The sequence below is a fragment of the Panicum virgatum genome, chromosome 1N, assembly GCF_016808335.1.
Source record: "Panicum virgatum strain AP13 chromosome 1N, P.virgatum_v5, whole genome shotgun sequence".
NCBI classification, from domain to species: domain Eukaryota; kingdom Viridiplantae; phylum Streptophyta; class Magnoliopsida; order Poales; family Poaceae; genus Panicum; species Panicum virgatum.
In genome coordinates this window covers 40,052,851-40,077,487 of record NC_053145.1, presented here as the reverse complement: position 1 = coordinate 40,077,487, position 24,637 = coordinate 40,052,851, and the positions used below count along the sequence as shown (strand labels likewise).

Here is a 24,637-nt window from a genome sequence, read left to right as displayed (position 1 = left end):
TCTTAAAAATTGTGTAAGAGGGACGCCGGCTTGGTGAGACCCATCGTCCGTTGCTTTTGGTTCAGCCACCGTTCACTATCGCCCGTCCGATCAGTCGTTCGGACGATCAAATTCACCCGCGCCGTAGGATCAGCCATTCGAAGTCATAACCCTCCCATCGCGTGCGTGATCATCGCAGCCCCACCGTCCATCGTCGCGACTCTCGCCTCTCGTCCCGCCTCCCATCCCGCTCCGCAACGCCGCCGGCGCGCCGCTCCGCATCGCCGCCGCCGCGCCGGTCCGCGCCGTCCCGCTCCGCGTCGCGCTCCGGCTCACCCACGCCGCTGCACCGGCCCGGTCCGCATCGCCGCCGCCGGCCCAGTCCGCCCTGTCGCCGGCGCCGCCGCTGCCGCGCCGTCCCGCTCCGCGTCGCGCTCCGGCGCGCTCACCCACGCCGTCGCCGCCGCCGGCTCTCCCACGCCTCCGCACCGGACGCCGCCAAGGTCCGCCGTCCCCTGCATCGACCGCGGCTCCTTCCCCGGCGCGGGTGAGTAGCTGTCGTCGTTGCGGGCGGCGTTGGAGTGGATCCCCGAGGAGAAAACACACCGGGGTCAAGATTTCAGGTATCTCCTCCCGACTCCCTCAAATCTCTCCTCCAAATCAGACCCTCACCGGCCTGTGTGCTCCGCCGTCGCTGGTCCATCGGGATCCCGCGCCGCCGCCCACCCGTCGGGACCCCGCACCGCCGCCGATCCGTCATCGTGCCGCGAGTAGATCCCCGCCTCCTCCTTTCCGGGGCAAATTCCGGCTGCCACTGTGCCCTCCTCCATGGGTAAGATGTCCTCTCTCTGTTCCTCCCAGGGAAAATAATATCGGTGAAATTTTGCCGAAATTTCCGATATTTCACTTTTATCGGTGAGTAGCGAAAAGGGAAAAAATACCGGTATGGTATTATTTTTTTGTTTTATTGTGCAAATTTAATTAATTTTAAAATCGAAAATGCTAGATAAATGCGAAATTTTCGAAATTTTGTATTTATCAGTAGATGGCGAATTTTTCTCTACCGGTAAAAAAAAACCATGGTTCCTCCTCTCCCTGCACACTCCCATGGATTAAATTGCTGGATTTCTTGTCAAACCAACTCTCTCGCTGGAGTTACATGTAGCTGTAAGGCTAATTTTTCTTGCTGGATTATAGGAAATGGAATTCAAAGAATTTTCACAGAGGCCTGCCAAGGTTTGCTCAATGATCGCCCCATCAATTTATGGTCATTCTGATGTCAAGAAAGCTATTGCATGCTTGTTATTTGGGGGATCTAAGAAGGTATGCGTTCTTATCAAGTGACTGATATATTTTCAGAGAAACAATTCAAATTTCATTTACCAATCGATAGTGTTCTCAGCTATGCTTTAAATCTCTTTCTGCAGAGGCTACCTGATGGTGTACGTCTGGGTGATCCATTGGCAGCAAAATCACAGGCAAGTTTTGTTTGATATTGTCATAGAATTTACTTTGATGACAAAAATAAAGTGACAATAAAACTCACATCTGCGTTACACCCTGTGGTGGCATCTTATGAATTGGTACTGTGATTCAGTTTAGTAATTTGACACTAATGCATGTGATTCTTTTGTCGCTATCTTAAACCAAATGTCCGTATGTAGTTCAGTGATATTGAATGTCTATTTTTCGACAGTTCCTCAAATTTGTAGAGAAGACAACTCCTATTGCAGTCTATACATCGGAAAAGGTCCCTTTGCTGCTGGTCTCATGGCATCTGTAACGCGAGATAGTAGCTCGGTAGGTTTCAGTGTCCCATACCAAGATCTGGCCTGTTCCTCTATGCAATTTATGCTGCAAATACAAAGTACTCTTACCCGAGCAAGAACAGACCCTTGACACGCCATTGTCGCCGCAGAGCTGAAGGCGATTTAGAGCGATTGGATCCACTCAGGACTATCAAGTCATGTTTGGGCTGCTCAGGAGCATCTGAGAGCAGCATGTCAATGAGGTCAGAAGGAGATTGTACTATGGAGTATTTCAGCTCGTGTCAGTGCTTGTGCTAATTGTTATTTTCAAATTGTGATTGTGGCGATGACACAGCTGCAAGTGGGGTTTGAGTGGAATGTGGAGTGCTTTTTTTTTTTGCAGCAGAGAGAGGGAATGTGGTGGTGAGCGCTGCTCCAAGAGGCTGATCCAGTGAAACACATAGTGTTGAGCTTTATGTGGAGTTGCAGGCACTGAAGGTGAGATTTACCGCCCACCAAGGTACCGACGTTGTGCCGACTCCGGACGCCCTAGCCCCTTGCACGCGACTCCCTCCACCCCACAACCGTGCCGCACGCCGCCTCGACGTGCCATCCTCCACTAGATTCCTGGTATGTCATCTTCTAATCCACGGTTAGTCGTCCAAATTGTTGTTGAATTTCTGGGTTCAATTGATGCTCAGGGAAGGCTCCACATGTGTTGCCAGGGGCGGAGCCACGTTGACCAAGGGTGGTGCACTGGCACCAGGGTTCGAGGCATGTTTTTGCTAGTAAGCATCATATTTTACCGTTTGTGCACCACCCTTGAGCAAACTTGTGCACCAGGTCAATGACCGCGTGGCCCACCATCTACGATGCTAAGGCACCAGGTGTGCTTCGTGCCTTCACCTAGCCATGAAATGTGCACCACACACCTCAATATGTTTGTCTGATATATAACATCAAAAGCTATAGATTTCCCTCATCTTCTGGCCATTTAGAATCTTTCTATTTTAAATTCCCATATTAACACATATACATATTCAGGGACATATTATTGCGTTAGCGCCTAATTTTTAACTCCCTAAGAGCAACTCCAGCAGACCCTCTATCAAATCCCCTACCCCAAATTTGAAGGGTGAAATCAAGAAAAACAACTCCAGCAGACCCTCTACTTGAGTCCCTAAACTAGGGAGGCCTCCAAATCTCCCCCTCCACCCCCTAGGCCTGGGAGGTCTCTAAGGAGCCCTCCATCTGTGGGCCCCACTCACCAGCCCCTCTAGACTTGGATGAGGGCTCAAATATGAGGGCTTCTGCTGGACTTGGATGTATTATTTGGAGGGTATGAGATGGGGACTAGCCCCCAAAAGCTATATGAGGGCTGTGATTACGGGGCTATTGCTGGAGATGCTCTTAAGCATATATCATAGGATCTTCATGGGAAATTCTTGAGCATTTCTTCTTCCTCCCAGCTTTGGTACTGTGCTTCTTCTCCGGCACAATAGCTACTCTCGCGTGCTCGCTCCAACTTCCGATCCCGCCCTTTCCTCGTCCGTCCCCAGTTATTGTAGCATCATTGTGTTCATTGGATTCGTCTGGCGAAATTACACCCATCTTTAAAATAGATTTTAAATAAATTTTATTTACTAGTAAAATTCCTTCGCACTAACTGTTAGCACTAACCATTAGCACGCTAACCAAACATGCAGTGCCCAGTTTTTCTCACGCTGCAGCTGATCCCGTCAATTCCTATTTCTGCAGGGCCCATCTAATTTTCAGGCATCATTTGTACACTGTGGAGGTATAGAGGGCCTAAGAATGTGGATGTATTAATAATGCCGTGAGCCGTCTATTTCTCCCCCAACCATTGTAAAAAAAATTTGATATACATAACATATAGGCAAAGGAACACAATGTTAAAGCAGTGCACCAGGGTCATACCAGCTCTAGCTTCGCCCTTGTGTGTTGCGTCCATGACCATTCCTGATTGACCTGTTTTGGATCCTGAAATAAGACCACGTCATGCACTCCCAGTTTTCTATATTTTAGATTGGGCTATTGTTCCATGTTTTCTACATTTAGAATGGGTACTAGGTGGTATGAAAAAGATGGTTCAGTCATGACCTTACCATTCTTCTTGGCAGAGATACTCCATGACCTAGCCCTGGAAAGGATAACCAGCCATGACAGTTCAATGCCTCCATTTTACATCATCTGAACTAAAAACAAAGCTGGTTAAATTCTTCTAACTTCAATGCATCCATGAACCATATGATTTTCCTTTGACACATTGTATTCAAATAAGTGCTTGAAATTCTTCTAACCTGAATTATGCGTCGTGCAGGTGCAGTCCTAGATGACTTGAACAACACGTACCATGGTTGCTCTAAATCATACTATCTAATCTGATTAGTTGGTTTCTGAATAAGTTGCGAGCATAGTTATGGGCAGTGCAGGTGCTATATAGATGACTTTTTTTTGCGGGTAACTATATAGAAGACTTGAACTAAATGGAATGAAGATTTGGTAGCACTACCGTAGTGCATTTTATTCGGATTATATAGTGCTACTGTAGTGCATTTTGTTCAGATCAGATAGTGCTACCATAGTGCATTTTATTCAGAATAGATAGTTCTGTGGTAGTGCATTTCTGATAATCATTTAATGCTGCAGTGCATAGGAAATACCCTAAATATGGGAACGTTGACAGTAAACCAATTGAGACTGAATATTAGATTTGTCAGTAAAAAAGGAGCAACATCATGCCACCCATGTAAAAGTTATTATCTTTGATAATTTCTACAATTACATTCTATTGTGCAGCTTCTGGAATAGATGCACTTAATGTGCATAAGCTCAAACAAGATTATTACTCAAACCGATGCGCTTGCGCTTTCATCAAGTTCCTCCACTAGCTACACCCATCTTGCATGTTGTTCTACACTGCAGTTTGTTAGTGATGTTACCTTCTCATGCAAACAAGACTATTACTGTTTGTGAAGAGAAGATTTATGCAAGATGCACTTCTATTACTTGACATATTTCATCTACCTCCAGGGTGCAGAGTACGAGCTTGATAGCATCAAGAAATTGACAAGGAGTATGCTGAGGCCAAAGAATTGGCTGTGACTTACATTTTCTACCTGTGACTTACATTTTCTACATGTGTGTACGATTTTTAAACTTTACTCACTAGAGCACTGGTTTGAACCAGCTGCTATCCAATTACCATTGTTTTCCACCATGACAGATAGGCAGGCCAAACCGTCGATATTGAAGGTGCTAAGCACATCCTTCAGAGTGATAAATCGTTGGGCGAGAAATTAGAACAATGATGAATTAGGAGTAGATCACGAATACGACGAGTTTGATGAGCTAACACAGTTGCTTGCAGTGTATAGGTTGATAATGTGAGATTATCAAGTCATTTGTGAAAGCTTGAAACAATTGTATTATATATCATGGCAATATTGGTATATGAGGTTATAATTTTTGTCACCCGTTGCAACGCACGGGTACGAACCTAGTCACTTTACTTTCTCACTGTATGTGAAAGGTTGCATTCATTGATGGGTTACCGAGGGAAGAGTGGATGTATAATATATCGAGGGTCGACAACGATATGTCTTTCCTGAATCATGTGACAAAATTTGTTGCTGCCGCGAAAAAGCATTGTGCTAGTCGGGGTGTGGAGCTGACCATTTGTCCGTGCCGTGGCTGCAAGAACAAACTTCTCCACGAAGATGACGTGGTGAATTCTCACTCGATCCGCTATGGTTTTGTCGAGAACTACACCGTGTGGAAGTTTCACGGCGAGCCAGATTTGAGTGTCACTAGTGCATCTGAACCAAACTCTTCAACGCACTCATCAGTGCATAAAAGAGGACAAGAACCCTCATCATCAACAGCAACAGGGGGCGAAGCATGATTACATCAACATTGATGATCTTCTCCAAGACATGGGAGGCAGCGATGGTGGTGGGGTTGGTGATGATGAGCAGGACGATATTTTGGGGCCTGAAGATGCAGAGATTTTGGAAAACCTGGCTATCCGTATGGACCAGGATGACGTTCTGTTCGGGAATCCGAGGTGGCTGGAGAATTTCAAAGAGATGAAGTAGGCGGCAATTGATCTGTTGTATAAGGACTGCTCGAAGCATTGGACGGCGTTGCGCTTTAACCTCCAGTTGCTGCAGCTGAAATCTCGGCATGGGTGGTCCGACACTAGCTTCAACGATTTGTTTAACAGAGGCGGTTGAGTAGAGAAAACCGCATCTGTTAATGCTTATTAATAGAGGCGGTTGTGTAACAAATACCGCCTCTGTTAATACGCATCAACAGAGGCGGTTCCATAACCGCCTCAGTAAATGGTCGATTAGCTGTGATGATAGGTCTGAGGCATTTTCTATAACCGCCTCAGAAAATCAATTTTGACCGCCTATGTTAAGTTTACTGTAGTAGTGCAAAGAAGCTCGAGTTTGGATCCTGAAGGGTTAGCAAGCATGGACTTGGAAACCCAATACTTGGCCACATGGATAAAAGGAGCACTCAACTTATCATGTGGGTTAGCATGATGCAAATGCAGGTTCGAATGAAAAGAATTTGAACTAGCCTTGGAAGCACGCCTCGAAAGAGCAACTCGAGAAGAAAAACGAATGCTACCAAAAGCAAAGAAGCAATGGTCTTTCGAGGGTCTAAGAGAACAACCAACATAACATAACATGTATAAAGCAATACTTAACTAACCTAATTCCTAACTACTAAATAAATAATTATCATATGCCTAATAAATAATATAACAATTATGAACTAAATCATGTGCTAACTATATCTAAAAAAATTATCAGATGTATAAACTACATCACATGCTAACTATGTTTAAAAAAAATAATTGCTAAGTCATGGAGAAAATTGCTAACCTTTATAAAAAAATTGCAAAAATTCTCCTCCGCTCCTCTCACTCGGCTGCCATTAACAATGAGTTCACGACAGCTTTGGGAGGTGGGGGATGGGGGTATTTACAGACGAGGACTAAAGATACCAGTTGGTGCGCAATGACCCGGTACTAATTATCATTCATTAGCACCGGGTCATGGCACCAACCAGTGTCTTTCGTCCGTGCAACAATCGGCACCAGTGGCATGACCCGGTGTTAATGGCTGCACCATTAGCACTGGGACGTGTGATGATATGGTGCCTATGCTGCCGAGGGCACTTGGTACCAGGTCGTGGCATAACCCGGTGCCTATGCTGCAACATTGGAACCGGATTGTGCCATGAACCAATACCAAATGCCCTCCCTAGGCTCGGTCCAGACCAAAGGTACCTGCTGCTGATGCAGCCGGTATTGATGCCTCGCATCGGTACCGGCTACTAGTACCTTAGATCTGGACCTTTGGCCTATTTTCTAGTAATGCGATATTTTTCACCGCACCTTGCATGGCTACATGTTACATGTCTGAGAACACAATGCTGGCAACCTCTATAGCTCTAGAGCGGGGGGTTGGGGGTAATCATTGACATAACAGTCAAGGTGCGAATAATCTCTATAAATGTAGCACTAAAACATTTGATGGAACATGCCGCTGTGATACCATAAATTAATCAAATTATGTTTCACATTTGGTTTAGTATATGTTTGCCATCGTGATCAACATTTCAAACTGATGGCTTTAGGTTACGTGGAGTACCAAATATACGTTTGCCATCACATTCACCACCGCAAATTTCTGGTGGCATGTGGGGTTTAAATATTCAGACAACAAAAGCAATTCTTGATTCTTGTCTGTATAAGCACTAGAGGCCATGCAAGTTCCTTCAACAATCTGAGAACACAACGGCATTTATCAAAAAAAATACAAAATTTTATGGACAAAAATTAATTTCATGGGCCTGAGTGTCTACTAGCAAAAACACACCTTTTGGGTACAAGAACAAAAGAGATTCCGTCTTGTGGCCTGCTATAGTATCATATATCTGTCTTTTGCCTATAAGATTTAAGCGGATCTCCTGTCGGCCTAGTTGCTAGGATCATCTTAACCACTGATATTAAGCCAGTCTCAATGGGGATTTTATGGAGAGTGTCATGGCATTAAATTCTACGCCACATCATCAATATAATTTTGTAGAGAAGAAGAGAGTTTCATGGAAAAAGAAAAGTTTCATCCTTGAGAAACTCACCTAACACACTTACCTAGCTAGTTTCTAAACCCCACCCGCTCGAGGTTCACGTGAACGCGTCCTTTTGCCACCAACACAAGGCATGTGCATAACCAACACAAGGCATGTGCATGGCATGCATTGTGGCCCAACTTATTGAACTGATGAACTCGCAAGCCGATGAGATTCCAAGCACTGCACGTTGCTGGAAAATGACATGCACCACGTCCAAGGCCTTCCACGGTTCCACCCCACCATGCTACTAGCACAGTCGAGTGGACGCTACAGCCTGGCTGCTGTCCTTCTGTTGGCGCCTCTGTCTACGGCGCTGGGGCATCACCGGCAAGCAATTGCTGCTGGTTTTAGACAGGTCCTTTTTTTTTTGAAAACTTTGGTTAGACAGGTCTCTCCGGGTCTTTCATCATGCATGGAGGGCAGCAGCCTTCACATATTTGGATTCAGGCCACCGGTGGCATCGTTTCTAGCGCGACGGCTAATGCTAAGAAGCAGCCAAAAGAAAAGGACCATGTGTGAGCAGAAACATCTCAGGTTTTCGGCCATCCATCTGGGGAGATTTGTTCCTTACCGACTCCAGTCCTCTAGCTACATCCGGTCAACAGGTCTGTAATTCGTAACTATTATTGCTTTCAACATTACTATTTCCAAACTAAGCATCGCATTATCTGTGTTCTATCTGAAAACATTTCTTTCAACAACATTTACAAAACAAGATCAATATTGCGTACATTTAGTCCTGGTGGAAATATAATCTGGCGCTGACAAATTTCTGCGCACCAAAACAAGATCTGTTAATGGTAATATGCTAGCGGCGATGTCAGCATGTCGTTGACAATGCTCCTGCTAGGTCGTATTTCTATAGCTTGTAGTCAGTATATGGTATAGTTCCCAGGTAGTGTCTCTTTAGTGGGTCACTAGTATACTTTGAAAGAAATCGGTACTCGTAGCGTTAGGGGTTAAATTAGGCAACTTAAAATCTTAGCCTATAGTCTCCAACTAAATAGCACAAGTCATATAATAGAGCATTCTATATATCTAGATGTGCAACTATGATTCAACTATTGTGAAACTATAACGAACATGGCCCCATTTATGCCATTTCGAGCGATTTTGATGATCGAGTTACAATGCAATCAATGTGACTAATAAGTTTGTGAGATCATATATGTAGAATTTTTAGGTCTCATGGATGAAGTCCAAACCATATCCGAGATGTCTAATTCTCGTGATGTCCAATTCGCCATTAAGATGTCCAAGTCATAGTAAAAAAACAAAGATAGAATATATTTGAGGTGTGCAAGGAAGAAACAGAAGAAATTCAGTAGCACTGGAATATCCAGTGACCATCGAAACTTCAGATGACCATGCAACGGAATATCCAACTCCCTAGTACAGTGCTAATTTTGTGTGCCTTTTGGATTTGAATGAAAAATCCTAGTAGCACTGGAACTTCCAATGGCCCCAAAGACAAGCATCGAAGCATTCACCGGAGCATCACTTAGAGATGATGTCAAGTGCGCTGAAGTGAAGTATTTAGCATCAGATGTTTCGGTGGCCCGTCAAAGCATCACACTAGAGCAATGACGTTAGCATTGCAATGTACGACCAGACAGTTCTTCAGCACGGGAAATTTCGATGCCCCATTGGAGCAATGCGTCGGATCTTCAGATGGGTGTCATGTCAGCCGTCAGAAGTCTCAACGGCTATGTGCTGGGATAGTGTGACCGGAAATTCCAGTGCCCCCCCCCCTGTCGGAACTTCTGATGGCTACGCAGAAAAAGGGATAACGGCTATAAATGGCTAGTTCAACTTGGTGGCTTATACAAGGGCCTCACCCTGACCATTTTGGAGTTGCTGGAGTTCATAGAAGCTACACCCACACTAGAGAAGTTCTCCAAGCCAACCAAAGAGCTACTTGATCAAATCCTTAGGTTTAGCACAAGCTTTGAGAGTGTTAGTGCTAGATTAGCTCTTTAGTAAGTGCTTGTGCCTTGGTTCTAGGAGAGAACCACCAGTTGTACTTGGTGCACCGGCCCCTTGTGTAACGAACATGGCCCCATTTAGACCATTTCGAGTGATTTTGGTGATCGTGTGACAACGCAATCAATGGGACTAACGAGTTTGTGAGATCATATTTGTAGGATTCTTTAGGTCCCTTGGATGGAGTCCAAACCATATCCGAGACGTCCAATGCACCGTCGAGACATCCAATTCATCGTCGAGATGTCCAATTCACCAACGAGACGTCCAAACCACCATAGAGACACTTTAGTCGCAGTAAAAAAGCAGAGTTAGAATATATTTGAAGTGTACAAATGACCGCTGTGACAAGTTGGACAAATGCAAGGATGAAGCAGTAAACTAAGAAGGCACCGGACTATCCGACACCCCCACCGTCGGATTATCCGACGTAAGCGGTCGGATGATCCGACGCATGGATTCTGAGCGTCGGACCAATGCTCGGAATATTCACCAGAGAGGCTGTTTTACCAGGTTTTGAAATGGCCTTCACGACCGGATGATCCGACGAGTGGGATTTGGAGCATCGGAGTAATGGGTCGGACTATCCGATGGCCTCCACGTCAGTTGTCAGAAGCTCAACGGATACCCAAGGACACAGAGTGATCGGATGATCCGACGCCCTTGGTCAGAGCACTGTCGGATTATCCAACGCCCTACACAGAAAAAGGATTAAGGGCTCTAAACGGCTAGTTCATCTTGGAGGGCTATATATATGGGTTCCCCCGGTCATTTGAAGGTTGCTGGAGACCTGAGACACCTCATACACATTGAAGAACAACTCCAAGCCATCCAAAGAGCAAATTGATCACATCCTTAGGTTTAGCACATGCTTTGTGAGTGTTAGTGCTAGATTAGCTTTTGAGTAAGTGAGTGAGCAAGGTTGTGTGCCTTGTGCATTGGTTCTAGGAGAGAACCACCTCTTGTACTCAGTGTGCCGGCCTCTTGGAGCCTTGGTGGCTCGCCGGCATCATCATCGACCCTCCGACTTGGTGTGGAGCGGCGACGGCATCTTTGTGCGGGGGACGTGGAGACCCCCACTCTTCTTGGTGAAGCTCCTTAGTGGAATCCAGGGCCAAGATGACCGTGATTGTGTTCACGAAAGAGACTTGGTGGCCGAGAAGCAGTACTCTTTGTGAGTGCTTCAACAACGTGAATGTAGGTGTGCCTTTGTGGCTAACCGAACCACGAGATAAATCCTCGTGTCAAAGAGTTTGCTTTCTCTCATTCCTCCTTTAAGCTTCCGCATCACTTATTGCAATCTTGTGTGCCTTTACTTTCATAGAGTAGAATCTTGATAGGATTGGCCATATGTTGCATAACTCTTTAGGGATGAGGGTTTTCACACTAGAAGAACACTAGTTACACATCTAGATAGCATGATCTAGTTTACGTTTTGTGCATTTTAGTTGGAGCTTGAGGTTAAGGTTTTTAGTTTGACTAATTCACCCCCCCTCTTAGGCTACGAGCACCCGATTCCTTTCACCTTGGTGTCTTGGTGTCTCGCCGGCACGTCCACAACCCTCCGGCTTGGTGTGGAGCAACGTCGATAACTTTGTGCAGGAGACGTGGAGACTCTATTCTTGGTGGAGAAGCTCCTTAGTGGAACCCGGTCAGTTACCATACAATGACGGTTATAGGTAACAGACATAAACATAATGCCCATTAAAAATGACCATCATTGGTAATGGGTTTATGCCCCTTATCAATTATGAGTCAATGGGTAACACAATAAAGGTAACGTTGGCCATGACCGTTATCAATGACTATCGCCGGCCGCTATCAATTAACCTTTTTCCATCATTGAAGCATTACCATTCAAAAACTTGTGCTCAATTTAAGCTTTAACATAGCTTCATGATTTTGCCTTCATGAAGTCTAGGTCTACAAGTCATAACACGGACTTGTGGTGTACCTGGATGAAAGCTGCAATTGAAATGTGGTGTAGATGAAATTATCATTGCCACTTAATAATTGCTCCCTGAAGCTTAGGATGCAATCTCCGAAAGCAGTTCACCGGATGCAATTGTGCAGGCAGCACGGTCATTATACAGGCCACACGATTTGCGGGCGCAAACTTGTGAGGATTTGGGGAATAATACTAGATGAGTTTATTTGAGGGAGTGAGGCAAATTCAACTTATATTTTTTCACTGAGTTACAATGTGGCACTCTGTCCGTGCATGCTGCAGGGGTCTATATAAACCACGAAAGCTCAAGACCTCAGGTGCGCATTTGCATGTTACCGTAGTCCTTAGAACCACCGCGCCGCTAAGATTGGAGATGCAAGCCAGTGTGATGACTACCTTATCCCTGAGACCTGAAGGGCAGTGTAATGGGAGCTTCCTTCTCGCATCTTCCACATCACGGCGACCATGTATTTCTTGGAGTCGTCGGCAGCAGAGGCCAACTAAGCTGCATCGCCAGCAAATGCAACAGCGTTCAGTGGCAACAGTACACCATGATAACCTTGAGGAGGTTGACGATCGCTTGGGCAAGAATCCATGCAATTTTCATCCTTCTATATGGGGAGATTTCTTCCTACACTACTACGACGCAGCAGCAGCTTCCTCCAAACAGCAGGTTTTCATATCTTTTTATACGTAGATACATACAGACTTATTAATAACTCATTTTCTTTAACGATATATTTGGGGCTGTCAGGATTCCTTTTTGTAGAACAATAGGGACGTGACTTTGGATATAAATCCAACAGGAATGTTATCTATCCCTGCGGCCCTGTCGCTCTATATTTTCATTATTCCAGTCGCTCCTGCCCCTCTGCAATCTTCAGGCATCTCTCTGGTTTCAACCACCATGAAAGCCTAGTTTACAATTCTCTTCTACAGTTTTATTATTGCTACTGCGATAGTTCGCATTCTGCACGATCCCTTCTGAAGTCCCTCGCCATGAACATAATCCCTCCTTTCTACGTGCATGAACATATATGGTCCCTGGCCATCTGAATGGAAGTTAATTATCTAAGACAATACTACACATAACACATACGACCGTTATCAATTGCCAATTAAGTCAGTTTTATCTCCTTCTACCTTATTTCGACAAGATTGATTGCAACTAGAAATACAGCCATCGGTTCAGAATTCGAAAGCTAATTAATTTGATTCATGAATTTACCATGATTATCCATAGGCAAATAAGAGTTATTCTCCTGGCATGGAGATAGGGCTACATAGTGTTTCATAGTTCTCTTTTCCTTTTTCTTTGCTCCCATATAAATAAATGTCTTTTCTCCTTTTTAATAGATAACGAGTGGGGGATTTTCCCCCTCCCGTTTCATAAAAAAATTGATTACAAGTGCACTTTGCCACAACGGACAAGTTTAAATCTGCATCATGTAACAATAAAAGTATAATAGTTTGTTACATATCATATACTTCCTTATTATCCAATAGATATTCACAGCACATGCAACTCAACATGTAAAATAAAATTTCCCCATTCAGTTAATAATATGCAAAGAAATATCTTGATTATTTTAGTTTGATATAATACAAGCATATAGTCAACTAAAAGTCCAATATATTATGGGTCTATTTGGAAGAACTCTTAGAGCAGCATCTAAGTTGAACATAGGAGTATCTCTACTAAATAGTTTTTTTAGAGAGTAGCGGTTCTATTATAATTCTGTAATGAGCTGATAGCTGAAAAACTAGCTTCTCCTAATTCAGGTCTCAAATAGAATCATTTTTACATAAAATTTATCATAGAGAATTATAGACATTTTCGGACACAAAATATTCTCTTTATAGAAAAATAGCTTTCATAGAGAATCAGAAGCATGTGTTAGCACATAACTGAAAATAAGGTAATGCTCAATATCTGCTCAGCGACATCATTTGAGGTAGCATTAAAATTTACTGAATACGTTCAATTCATTTTTAGAATGTTTTTCTGTCAACAGTATTGCCAATACATTAAGGAAAGTAAATCATTGGAGGGCATGGACATCTTGCGCATGGTGTCACGTGAACGAGAGAGCAGGAATCAATTGGGAGACCCGCAAGGATCAGACAACATGGGACCCGTCCAAATTATTGCAAACAAACTGGGTCCCATGTGTGCGTGACTGTTTCAGTCAGTGATGTCGATTCTGTCATTCTGTGCATCAACGTCGAATGGAGATAACTGAAAATATTTTCGTGATTGAAATAACTAATAATATAGAGTTCCTATCTAGGCGCATTATTAATAATATACGTTATATATGCTCATTTTCAATACTGTTTTTGGCAGACGTGGATGGCAGAACGAGCAGAAGTGAAGGAAGACGTGGCAAAAATATTAGCAAGTTCAGTTGCTTGGGACCTTGACCATAGACTACAACTCATTGATGCGTTGGAGCGTCTGTGCTTGGATCATCTGTTTGAAGACGACATAAATGCTGCATTGACTCAAATTAGGACTTCTAATGTTACTGACTGTGTGTAGCTATGTGGTTTTGTCTGCTCCGTAAGTACGGGTACAGAGTTTCACCAGGTAAGATATACGTGTGTGTGTGTGGACCGTTTCAAATAAATAACATTATAGTATAGATATCTGTTGTTATACAAGCTGGTTTAGATCTGGAAGTTGAAGATAATGAATTTGGTGTCTGGAAGTTGAAGATAATGAATTTGGTGTCAACGAAAAAGGTCAACGAAATCAATAAATTTGTGTAGAAATTCATATCTCTAATTAATTAATGGATAGATGGATGAAATAAATTATATCAATCCCTCCATTAGAAAAGTTAATAGCAAACTAGAGGATGACTTGGAATTATTATTTTGTTAATTTCCTTTATTATTTATATTCATCTATTATATTAATTCTAATACTGATATTTGCTATGTAGAGTAGTTCTTTTTTTTATAGCTTATCCACATGAAGTTACACTGCTAAAAAGCTTGACATTAGTACTGGGCGGGAACCCTCAGTTAGTACCGGTCAGCCGCCCGGTACCGATTGGTCGGTACCAAAACATAAAGAAAAAAATGAGGAACAGATGGAGGCTTGGGATTTCATGCGTATATGGGTTTCTAGGATTCGAACTCAGGATCTCTAGCCTCACACGTCCCTTCTTAACATCCCACCTATGCATCATATGTAACTAGATGGGAGATGCATTCCTTTTGAAGCAATCCATGGAGTACCATTTAGTACCGGACCAATATACCGGTTGGTACTAAATGTCACCATTTAATACCGGCTAGTGTCATTGACCTATACTAAATGATCGCGCCATTTTAGTACCGGGCCAAAACACCAGCTGGTACTAGAATGTAACATTTAATACCGGCCGGTGTCTTGGTCCAGTAATAAAATGGCTCCGGAGGCATTCAAATTTAGACCCAGTACTAAAATAACGTAGGGGCAACTTTAGTACCACACCAGATTATGACCGGTACTGATATATAGGAATGAAAGATAATTTATCTTGTAGTGTTAGGACTTTATTATAATTTTACTTACTCCCTCTGTTGACCAATGTAAGGCAAATTTTGAAATGAGAAACTATATAGTGGAATATTCTATTATTTTATTGTTTACTTCTCTTGTAGTATGTCTATTGCTACTAAATCAAACTTATCCTAAAAGCAATTCAAATATGAATCTATATTGATCCAAGTTTTGTACACTAAACATGGATACATTTATAGTAATTCTTAATAAGGTTTACTTTCTCAAAACAAAGTATGTCTTATATTAATGGACTAAGGGAAATACTAATTTCACAACTATTGTTTCATGAATTTTATGTTGTATCTCAGATGTGTTTGTGAGGTTCAAAGATCAAGAGGGGAGCTTTCTTGCGAACAATCCAGTGGAGCTATTGAGTCTTTACAATGCTGCACATCTCGGAACCCATGGGGAGATAATACTAGATGAAGCCGCAATATTTACCAGAACTCGTTTAGAAACAATATTACCTTCTTTGGAAGGTTCATTAGCACATGAAATCAAATGTGCACTTGAGATTCCCCTCCCTAGAAGGGTCAGAATTTTTGAGTCCAAGTATTATGTCTCCAGATTTGAGAATGAGATTACAGTGCATGACTCAGTACTGCAACTTGCAAAGTTAAATGCTAATATTACGCAGTTGCATCATCAACAAGAATTGGAAATCGTTACAAGGTGTAGTACTGCCATTTTTTGAAATTTGTTCCATATTACCGCATAATTATAATTTGTTCTTTACTTGAGTTTTTAAACACCTATACTAAAGAATAAGGTTTCCAAAATTCAGCAGATGGTGGAGGGGTCTAGAGATTGAGTCAAAGCTTCCATTTGCCCGCGATAGAGTCGTTGAGTCCTATTTTTGGATGTTAGGAGTATATTTTGAACCATGCCATTCACGAGGTCGAATCATATTGACAATGATTATTGCTATAATCGGCCTACTTGATGATATGTTTGATTCCTATGGAACTATGGAAGAGTGCGAGTTACTCACCAATTGCATAGAAAAGGTTTGTGCCTGCTTGTCATGATGAGAAATATTTTTTATAGTACATAACAGATTGAAATTTTGAAAATATTTTTCTTCAGTTCCATGTAAAGAATCACCAAAGTGAAATTCACATGTCATTTTAGGCATTTAAATATTGTATGTTCCATGAAAGATAAATCAGGATCCGCTTAGGTCTCATTGAACAAAATGATAACCATTCTCTGAAATTCTGAACTAATTTTTTTGCTGAATCTTTATATTTTTTGTATCAATTTCTCTTCTGTATTTTATGCAGAGGGTTTCCTTTTCAGATAATTGCAACACATTTAACCTATATCTTCTATAAAGCACATAACTATAAAAATTATGACCAACCTCAGTTGAGTGTCTCTATATATACTCATAATAAGAACTTCACATGCGCAATATATAATTACAGATGACTTAAACCCCATGAAAGTATAATTACGGTGCCTAATAGGTCTCTATTGTTTTGCGGACACATGTAAGTATGTAACATTCATATGTTTGGTGGGAAATAATAAATCACAGGTGGGATACAAAATTTGGTGATGGACTCCCGGAGGGCATGAAGCATGCGCTTGGAAAAATCTTTGATAGCTATGAAACCATGGACCATGAGCTAGCGCGGGATGAGAAGTATCGCATGCCCTACCTGAAAAACTTAGTATGTTATTACATTTCCTTTCTTATTATTAATCTATACATCTTCATCTGAAAGTTATCAAAAAAAGTATAATATGATTATACAATATGTGTGTGTGTGTGTGTGTGATTTTCCCCATGTACTAACTGGTATAGATCTGCAGACAATAGATGTGATTAGAGGCTACAACAAGGAGGTAAAAATGTGTGAAGAAGGATATATTCCGAGAACCGTCAATGAGCACCTACAGGTTTCACTAAGGACTGGAGCATGTCACCTATTGGCATGCGCTTCCTTTGTTGGAATGGACGATATAGCAACGAAGGATTCTTTTTGATTGGGTTTCTAGCATGCCTAAAATTGTAGAGGATCTTGGCATAATAGTGAGACTATTGGATGATCTCCAGTCATATGAGGTAATGTTAATTTCTGAAACCTTGGCAATAACTTCTGAGCATCGGAGCCTGATATTGGCTCTTCTCTTTTAGCATTACTACTGCTTCACGTGTGTATATATGTATATTATAATCATTTTTCCTTACTTTTACCAAAATTGTACTAGGTGATTTAAGATTACATTACAAATTCGAATTTGTGCATGCAGCGAGAGCAACTGACGCCTCATGTTGCTTCAACCATCAAAAGCTACATGAAAGAGCACAGTGTCTCAATTCAAATTGCACGCAAGAAGATAGAGGAACTTAAAGAGGATACGTGGAAAGATTTTAACCTTGAGTGGTTGAACCCGAATAATGAAGTGCCCAGACAACTACTGGAGAGGATATTCAACTTGACCAGGACGATGGATTTCATATACAACCAGGATGATAATTTCACCAACTGTCAGAACCTCAGGGATACCATCCACTTGCTGTTTGTGGAGCCCTTTGCTATCTCCTTGTAGTACAGATAATTCCAACAAATAAAACATGTCATCTAATGCCGAAGAAAGGAAGCCCGGGCATATCCACCTGCACCATGTTCTGCACTTCCGTAGACAATATTTTATGATTTTAGCCATTGCACGGTTGGTGTGTACTAGTATTTGAGACTTTGCCTTGATTTCAGCCGCTATGATGTTCTTCTATTTTCTATGTTTAAACCCCAGCGAGACGGTGCTAGGGCAGGCACTCCACGTCGACCAAAATTACTTTTCATTGCTTTTCACCGCTCGATCTCAGATTTAGGCCCCGTTGGGCATAGCTTATTTTTGTTTCAGCTTCACTTATTTCACACAAATCGAGATACTGTAGCAGGAATCCGTTTTATAAGCTTATGTGAAAATGAACTAAAAGCCAGACCAAGCTAGTTTTTTTGTAAGCTTGAGCAGCTTTAGCTTCACTGGTGAAATTGTTTTGGCATAAGCTAGCTAAACGGGGCCTTACTGTGCTCCTGATTCGGCGGGAGCTAGGGCCGTCTCCTGGATAGTCTGGTCCAGGTGCCCGTGAAACATTTGCCATGAGGAAATATCTAGGCTTCTCCCTAGTTAAATAAATGTAAAATTGAATCCATACCATTAAAAGAACACAACTTTAGATATATACCATAAAAAGAACAAGTTACAGATATATACCATCAAAAAATACAATTCTACAGCTATATACCATTTCGTCAGTTTCTGTTAGGTTAACCATTAGTTTTATTTTTTTTAGCCAGCACATGTTGAGAAGTTACAATTTTGCCCCTGCCTATTAGAAACAAGGCAGCAACGGAGCGTTGCATCCTATCGCTCGAGCGGCGCCTCCCCCACGCAAGGGCCTCCCGGCGGCGCCTCCAGGAGCACGAGGTCCTCCCCGGCGGCGCCTCCAGGAGCACGAGGTCCTCCCCGGCGGCCCCTCCCCACGCGCAAGACCTCCCCGGCGGCGCCTCCCCCACGCGCGGCCACCCCGGCGCGCGGCCTCCCCCCACGCGCGCGGCCTCCCTGGCGTGTGCGGCCTCCCCGGCGGCGCGGCGAGGCCTCCCCGGTGACGTGCCTCCCCCTCCCACGCGCAAGGACCTCCTCAGCAAACTAGGTATCCGCATCTTTCTCTTCTTTCTCCCTTTCTTTCCTGGTTCTAAACCCTAACTGGTTGCTCTCCGTCTCTCACAGTGCTGAGTAACCGATCCCAAATTGAGCGGAATGGATCCTGCTAAAGTTCCTGAGGGGTAATAATCTTTCCTCTGTTCTGAATTTTCTCAATTTTATTTGCAATTTAGACTTAGTTTGCTGGTCCCGAGTAGAGTAGGATCTGGAATTGTCATCGATTGGTTCTTATGTATGTTATGGTTTCCTTGCATTTGTCATTGCTGTCGCAGGATTGATCCAAAGAGTGCATGTAGAATAGAAATCACTGTTAATTCTTACTTTACCATGCGAGATGGTAGAAAGGAGTACAATCGGGGTAGGACAATAAATTGTGTTGTTGATTCTGAAGAATACTCAATCATTGATCTTGAGAAAGATGTTGCTAACAAATTCAGATGGGGCAGCGACCAACAAGCAAATTTCTGGGTTCTTACAGGGGGTCATGTGACCAGCAAATTGGCTTCAGATGCGCAGTTTCTTGACTTGTTAAGGGCATCTAGAGTGGTGAAGTTGTTAATGATAGTGGGCAGGCAGGAGAACAATGTAAGAGGGTGAGATGCTTGCTGCAGTGAACATGAGAGAGGAGCATATGACTGTTGCAATGAATATGGAAGAGGAGGTGATGCCAGCAGCAAAGGACAATGCTTGGGATGTACTAGATGAAGGATTTTCATGGGCATAAATACCTGAATATGGGGAAACAACTGGAGGTCCACAAGTGGCTGAAGAGGAAGAGAAGGAGCACTTCATCATTGGGGGGGGGTGCGATCCTATTGGAAATGAGCCTGGTGGAGTAGACGAAGAGTGGAGGTACTTTAAAAATGTTGACCATGTAGTCATTAATCAGCCTGAAAATCATGAAGTTGATGTGCAAAATAGAAATAGGGCAAGGCCTATTCCAGAAATTAGAGACTTTGATACAGAAGTTGTTCAAGATGATGAGGCTACTATGCTTGATGATTTTATTGTGCCTCACACAACACATGAAGAGAATCCAACCATTAAGAAGGGTGACACATTTGTGGACAAGAATGAGTTTGTCCAGACTATAAGACAATATGCCATAAAAAAAATGAGTTTGAGACTAGGATTGAACATAGTGATAAAGAAAGGTACAGGGCAAGGTGTGCAGATAAAGATTGTGATTGAAGAGTATTTGCAAAGAAACTACATGGTGGCAACACTTTCATGGTAATTATTCTTTGGGTACTCTTCTTCTTTCTTTTTAACTTATATATTGCTTCTCACTCTCAATTTTATATTGGAGAAATACATTATTTTTACTAAATTTTGTTGCTGCTGTTCTTTTTCTAGGTGGTCAAAATCTCAAAATTGGATGAACACACTTGTTCCAGTACAAGCAAGGTGAAGGGACGAGAGGCTTCCATAGCTTGGATATCTCAAAAGGTGAAAGATGTTGTAAAAGAGGATCCTACTTTAGGTGCAACGAAGTTACAGAAAAGATTGGAGAGACACTACAACATTCAGTTGTCATACTTTAAAGTGTGGTCTGGAAGGAAGTCTCCAATGGAGGATCTTCATGGTACTTGGGAGGAGAGCTTTGAAATGTTATGTAGATTCAAAGCGGCACTTGAAGAATCATGTCCAGGAAGCATTGTTGAGATTGATTGCAAGAAGATTAATGGTAAAATGCATTTCTCCAGGATGTTTGTAGCAATTAGAGCATGTGTTGATGGATTTCTAGCTGGGTGCAGACCTTACCTTGCGGTTGATTCCACTCACCTAACTGGAAAATATAAAGGACAGTTAGCTACAACAACTTCAATCGATGGTCACAACTGGATGTATCCAGTTGCATACGGGGTTTTTGGCAAAGAGACAAATTCCAACTAGGCATGGTTCATGGCACAGCTGAAAAGAGCAGTTGGTACATGAGTTGAAAAGAGGATCACAGAGAAGCTTTACACAAGGCATGAGATAGCTAACAGAATGGAAGGGTGTATCCGGGCAAGTGTGTTACATGAGTTGAACATGAAGAGCCGAGGGCTGCAATATGGGATCGTGAAAACAGGTGCAATGACAGCTGACATATCAGGAATAATGAAAGAAGGGAAGAATTGGAGAGTTCCTGTTGACATTGAGCAAAGAACTTGTGGCTGTGGACAATGGCAGGTTTATGGAAAACCATGCACTCATGCAATAGCTCTATTTTGTCACCTTAAGAAGTTTAACATTGAGAACTTTGTGGATGACTACTATTCTGTAGAGAGGTTCAAATCAGCTTATCAGTTTATAGACACTCCGTTAGATGACAAGACATATTGGCCAAAATTTGACCCTGGGTTTAAAATGATTCCTCCAAAGCTAGAAAGACCTGCTGGTAGACCAAGGAAGAAAAGAATCAAGGCTAGTGGTGAGGCTGGGAAAAGAGGACCATATCAGTGCAAAAGGTGCTTTCAGTTTGGACATATAGAGAAGGGTTGTACAGCTACTCAAGCTGAATTAGAACAAGAGCTTCCCCCGCCATGTCCAAAAAAACCAAAAAAGCAAAGGTAATTTACCATGGCTCATATCTCATATGTAATGCAACATATTCTCTATCTAACCCATGTTGTGTCTCCTAGGAAATCTGAATCTGAAGGTGTTGAAGCCTCTGTTCTTGATGCTGAATCATCCCAAAATGTTGCAGATCCAAAACAGACTTCTAGTCCGGGTGTGAAAACAAGAAGCATGTCTCTTTCTCCAACTAGCCCAGGTCCTACAACAAGGAGGATGGCATCCATCTCACCTGGAGGAATTAATCGGAGGCTCATTATTAGCTAGACATATTACATGTCCTCTATTTTGTGTGTGAGCATGGCTGTGCAAGTGTGGGGTCTTTTGTGTGTAAATATTTTGCCGCTGTGCAACACTATGATTGTGGTACTTCTGTTGTCAAAATTGCAAGAACTCTATGCTGCAATTAGGTTACTGACATGACAACAAGTTGTTATATATGTGCTCAAATGGAGAATTATATCCTGCTGAAATTATGTCATATTATATGTGGCCATATTTTATTTTTCTCAGCAAGAGTATACCATCTTTGTGTTGTATCTTAATCATTTCTGGGCACTTGTTATTTATGCTTCGAATTATTTGCTCCACAAAGGCTGAGCAGAAAGATGCTCGTAAAAACATGGTGCTGTCGGCATATCACCTGGACGGATTCCTTCTTGACGGATTCCTTTGTTGGTCCATTGGATCCATCTCAAGGAAAGCGTAACCCTGGTAAGAATTGTGGCCATATTTTCTTTTTCTCAGCAAGGGAATAATGATCAGAGTTAACTGGGAGATAACAGAGATGGTAAGCAGCCAAAAAGTGCTACCTTTTAATGATATATATCTATAACTTGTTCTTTCAATGGTATATATCTAAAGTTGTGTTCTTTTAATGGTATGGATCCAATTTTGCCTTAAATAAAACATGTCTCGGGATCAGAGAATAGGCTATCAGTCCAGAGCAAAATATACCCGCCGTGGTACTGATGCTTGCATCAAAACAAGTTGCTTCGATGACTCTCTTCTCTACCACAATAAAAAGAATGATGTTCGACAGAAATTTGGTGTGACCTTTGACCCGGTCCACGTGATTCTGGCAACTAATATGCATCTCAGCCGTCCAATGAAGGCCCGATCAATCTTCCCCGACCCGCCTCTCACCCCCGCGCCTCACTGCACCCCACTCGTTCAACGGTTCCACCACGAGCCCACCCGCCCGCCCCCTCACGCTAGCCAGCCGCACCGCCCCGACGCCGTCACCCTCGCCCTCTCCTCACGTCGCACTCGCCCCCCGGCTGCCCCCAAGATGGCATGACCCATACCCGCCGCCACAAGCTGCCCCTGGCAGCCGCCTCAAGGTACCCCTGTCCACCGCTGCCACGAGCAGCCTAGTCACCGGCGGTGATGACGGCTTGCTAGAGGATGGGCACGTCTATCTCCAGCCCGAGCAAGAAACCCTGCCGCCGTCCTCCGCCATGAGGTGCCCTGTCCACCACCACAAGGCGTCCCATTCGTTCGTGCGAGGAGGCTAGTCCCCCGGTGGCGGCGACAACATGCAGAGGATGGGAGCCATCTAGAAATAGACTTAGCTCGCTGGACGACCTCGAACTGGAGGGTCCCCTAGGACGGTGTGCAGAGGATGGGCACACTTGCAGGCTCTAGCCCAGCAAGGACATCCCTCCACCATCCACCTGCGCCAAGGCTGCTGCCATTCACGCCGAGTTTCACAGGTTTGCCGCCATCCACCTATCCATGGGCGATGGAAATAATCTAAGGTTCAGTGAGATTGCTGCGAGTGATTATTTGTTTACTGATTCCGGCTGCTCTTTTTTTGAATGTGCTTGCTGGCAGATTGACCCGAGGCATAGGTATGGGCACAATTTGCATATCTGTTATGATGTTTGGTCCAAGAGTGAGAGTACAAAGGCATCCTTTTATTGGTAAGTGAGCATGAGTTCAGTCATTTGAACTTGAATTTATTATCAGTTTGAAAATGTGGCTAATGTAAAATACATATACTTATATGAAATGTACATGTTGGATACTGGAGAAGGCAAATAAGTGAAGCATGAGAAAATGCCCTAGGATTAAACTTCAGAGCTAGTGCATCAAGTACCTTGGACCAGTAAGCACCTGAATCCCAACACTTTTGTTATGAAAAAAGCAGCATTATGTCCAAGACATTGCAGCTTGAATAATTGGAAGATCAACTGACCCTTTCTTTTGTGTCTCTTGCTATGAATTTCTGAAAGAATTGCAAGAGTATGGAGTTGCGGTGGACAGTGGAAAACTTGACAAGAAAAACGGAGCTTTTGTTCAAATTTTCGATGATTCCAAGACGATTTTTGTCCTCAGCACCACAACATCACTCTATGTTTTTTTAGTGCAACAGCAATTTTTGTTGGACAGGTTGTTGGGGTTGGATCCGGAACAGATGAGAGATGAGATAGAGTGAGAGGGAGAGCAAACCAATTCAGCAAATGGGCAAGTGAGCAAATGGGCAAGTGAGCAAATGGCCAAAAGTCTTCTCCTCCAGACTCTAGGGCACTATTTATAGGGAGGAGGAGATGGTTGCTTATATTTATTCCATTGGTGGAATTCAAATATTACAAGAAAATACTTAATATTTACTAATAAGTCCATAAAACTTACAAATAGATCCCCAGACGATGCAACCAAATCCCTAGATCCACAAACAAGCCCTTGGACCCCCTACTTCGAGCATCTTTTGTACACAAAAGGGGGTCCTTAGCCTTGGGAAACCTAAGGCACACACCAAACAGAAGCCCCTCAGCTAGCACAATGCAACCAAATAGCTAACCTTGTCAAAAGAGGCCTATTTACAACTCAGTCTATGGTTACAAGGAATGTCCTTTGCAACTTTGGCATGTGCGCCTTGGCAAAAACTCCATCCCAAAAATCTAGATAAAAAAACGGCATGGAGAAAAGAGTCCCATCGACGAATGTCAATGAGACTACTATACGAGTTCTCTTAGGAGCAATATTTCATTTTGAAAACAATTCTGATTT

The 24,637-nt window shown here is 43.0% G+C and overlaps 2 long non-coding RNA genes and 2 pseudogenes across 4 annotated transcripts; all 4 read left to right on the top strand.

Moving 5' to 3' along the window:
* The first annotated feature begins 371 nt into the window (after positions 1-371).
* LOC120655813 lies at positions 372-1,463 on the top strand. The gene is made up of 3 exons (XR_005667739.1): positions 372-811; positions 1,177-1,302; positions 1,407-1,463. It is a non-coding gene; the product is annotated as an uncharacterized LOC120655813 (long non-coding RNA).
* A 212-nt stretch (positions 1,464-1,675) lies between these two features.
* On the top strand, positions 1,676-17,393 carry LOC120655811 (annotated as a pseudogene).
* Positions 17,394-17,975: 582 nt separating this feature from the next.
* On the top strand, positions 17,976-22,123 carry LOC120655812 (annotated as a pseudogene). The gene is made up of 5 exons (XR_005667738.1): positions 17,976-19,052; positions 19,130-19,185; positions 19,336-20,296; positions 20,420-21,618; positions 21,691-22,123. The product of XR_005667738.1 is annotated as an uncharacterized LOC120655812 (transcript).
* A 736-nt stretch (positions 22,124-22,859) lies between these two features.
* On the top strand, positions 22,860-24,254 carry LOC120654083. 2 transcript variants are annotated; one of them, XR_005666978.1, is made up of 4 exons: positions 22,860-23,337; positions 23,459-23,547; positions 23,658-23,732; positions 23,860-24,254. It is a non-coding gene; the product is annotated as an uncharacterized LOC120654083 (long non-coding RNA). The 2 variants fall into 2 exon arrangements; XR_005666977.1 differs by having other exon boundaries at positions 23,459-23,732.
* Positions 24,255-24,637: the final 383 nt, after the last annotated feature.